This window comes from Cyprinodon variegatus, unplaced genomic scaffold (genome assembly GCF_000732505.1).
Source record: "Cyprinodon variegatus isolate N-32 unplaced genomic scaffold, C_variegatus-1.0 Scaffold901, whole genome shotgun sequence".
NCBI classification, from domain to species: Eukaryota; Metazoa; Chordata; class Actinopteri; order Cyprinodontiformes; family Cyprinodontidae; genus Cyprinodon; species Cyprinodon variegatus.
In genome coordinates this window covers 318,424-321,659 of record NW_015151354.1, presented here as the reverse complement: position 1 = coordinate 321,659, position 3,236 = coordinate 318,424, and positions in this window count along the sequence as shown.

Below are 3,236 nucleotides of genomic sequence, written 5' to 3'. Positions count from 1 at the left end.
GTATTATAGTTTTAGGTATAAATAGGGATCCATTGATTATTCTTTTCTGACCGGACTTTTCCTTTAAAAGAGAAAAAGCTACAGTTTAACAGCTGGTTTGGAAGAGAGCGGTTCTCAGTTTCCTGTCAGCATCTACACTTTTTAGAAACTTTAAACTAGCTCAATGAAAATGCTGGACCAGGTAACTTTTCTCTTTTGGTTTAGTCAAAGTAAAAAATAAATTAGCTCCTGTTTACAAGATTCCCCATCTAAACGATTTTGCAAGATCTCCCTTTTATGGGCATAAACAAGATTCTTATATACAGTATTAGTATTTATTGCATAAACTTGAGGTGCCCGAGAGTCATGGTTAACTCTCTTCACATAGGTTTAGGCGTTATTTTCACAAGTATTTGATCTTCTTAAATTAAAAACAACATGCTAGGAAGTGTGCAATATCTGCAGGAAAATTTCCTTCACAGTACACAAAAAAAACAACAACTAGAAGATTTAAATTATTGAAATGGGTGGAAAAAAGTTCCATACATTTCTGCTAATCTGTGTTATTTACATTTTAAACAGTCATCAGAAAACTTTCTTTTTCTCGTCTGCTTTTACATGTTGGAAATAAACACAAAATCTAAACTCACATAAACGTTAAAACATCACGAAATATCTTAAATATTATTTTTAACAAGGTAGCATTTAATCCTTTAAAGTGACAGATGTCACACTCAGTATATCGGCTCAAATAAAACACTGGTACCTAACATCCAATAAGGTGCATGGGATCCATTCTAAATAACCAAATGGAGTTCTCCATGATTCTTATGCCTACCACACACCCTTCTTCCCTTCTCTTTCTGAGAGTCGGGTCAGGATGCAGCACCTTCACACAGTTGCACATGAAGCCAACACAGACAGGGCTGAGCTCGTCAATATTTAAAAAGGGAAGCACAAAGCTTGAAGAACTTTAATCTCAACCTCGATGGTCAACATGCATATTTAATTGGGTCGGCCCCTCTTGTCGGACAGCAGGGAAGGGATAACAGCTGGGACCGAGAGTTTGAGGAAATAGCCAGGCCTCTCCACCTTGATGAATAAGTAAACACATCCAGGCAGGCAGGGATACAGTCAGCAGGCTTTGAGTCGATAACAAGCAGATTTGTTTTCTTCTGAAAAGCTGCACTTTTCACAAGGCAGCGATTAACGCTGAAATTTGATCCTTCTTTCAACAGCTTTGGCTCGCTTTGACTCAGCTTGGCTCTTTGGACTTCAGACGCTTTCAGTTTCTGCCTTCAGCTCGTCCCGGCAGCAGCCTCCAAAAGTTTGGTTTCACAGTGCAGTAAAAAAGAAATTAGCTCCTGTTTACAAGATTCCCCATCTAAATTATTCTTTATGGGCATAAACAAGGTTTTTATAAACAGTATTAGTATTTATTGCATAAGCTTGAGTCATGATTAACTATCTTCACATAGATTCAGGTGTTTTTTTCACAAGTATTTCATCTTAGCTTCTTAAAAACAACATGCTTGGAAGTGTGCAAAATCTACAGGAAATTTTCCTTTACAGTACACAAAAAAACACTACTAGAAGATTTTAATATTTAAATGGGTGGAAAGAAGTTCCATAAATTTCTGCTAATCTGAATTATTTACATTTTAACCAGTCATCAGAAAGGTTTCTTTTTCTGGTTTGCTTCTACATTTTGGAAATAAACACAAAATCTAAACTCATTCACACAAACTTTGAAAACTTTAAGAAATGTCAGAAATATTATTTTAAGTGACAGCCTGATAGTTATCCCTAATTTACACCACGTCAGGTTTCATGCCACTCAGCTACAAACTCCACAGTAAATATGTACCCATTATTATTATCAAGAGCATTTACCAAACCTCCATACAGCAGATTCTGTTTTGTCTTGCTATTCTTGTCATGGTTTCTGAGGTCACACACCTGGATAAGTCTTTTTGTTTAATAATGAAAGATGGCTGAATTTCAGGAATTAGTGGAGTTAGGTATAAAGCCCATTTTTGTTGCCAACGCTTCAACAAGAAAAGTCGCTATTGGCTAGCCTAAAACTAGCTAGAAGTCGCTGAATGTCATCACCTAATTTTCATATTTGGTAATGCCTTATTCTAGCCATAGGAGAGAGGAATGCCAGCACTGACAAGGCACTCTAAATATGTTGAAACCTAAAGATGAAATCTTTAAAATAATTTCAACTATTTTGTTATATTTTACCTGAACCAAAACTACATAGATCAATCTGGATAGATCTGTCTTGATAGAGGTTACAGTATGTTATCAAATTCAACTTGAGGCTGTGTATGAATTCAATCCAGGGAGTGATCTATTTTAGTGTACCAGACTCAAAGGAAAAAAAGTAAATTGTTCAAATAATATACTAACATTCACGTTTTTAATTTGGGGGATCAGTGAAAGCTTTGTGCATGTGTGACTCATTTTCATGGAGAAACAATCTTCTTTTCTCTCCGACTTAAGGCACAGACTGCAGCTGCTGTGTCTGACTCCCTGTCATTGAAGACACTTAACTCGGAGCGATTAGTGCTTTCATTTGTCAACAACGTTTCCTACAACACAAGAAAAGGTTACCAGATTTGTTACTAGTTACCTGTCGCTAGAGCGGTCCGAAGTGTCTATATTTCAAAGTCATAAAGTTGGCATCATTGTTTGGAATCTGCTAGCAGACCACTTTAAAACCAGCAGATTGAGAAGTCATGGAGTTACTCTAAATTCAATCCTACACCGGAGAACAAAATACTGTAGAAATCTGATCAGGTAAGGGTCATATCTGTTCTTTCCCTAAAAACAACGCATAGCTTGTTTTGTCCTACATTCCTTATCTATGGGGCTGAAAAAAAACAAATATGTTGAAAAATGTGAGAAGAGGCTGTTTCCTCAGTTTCCAAAAGATGAACACCAATCTCAACTTTATTTACAGTATATACAGTAGCAGCCATTCAAAATGGCCCTTCCCAGTCAAACGGCAGCCGAATGGCAGCCCACTTCCCTGCAGCTCCCTGGAAAACCCCCTCCAACTTCCAGCCACTGGAGTGACCCCCTCTTTCTACTGGACATGCATATTTTTTTACAACTCTATACTTTTACTGAATTACAGGGTAATGCTTCTCTTTAGATCTTAATGAAGAGAAAGAATATTTTAGTACAAAGATTGATTTTTAAAAACGAATTGTAGGACACCAGCCAAGGACCCATTAAAGGTACACTAT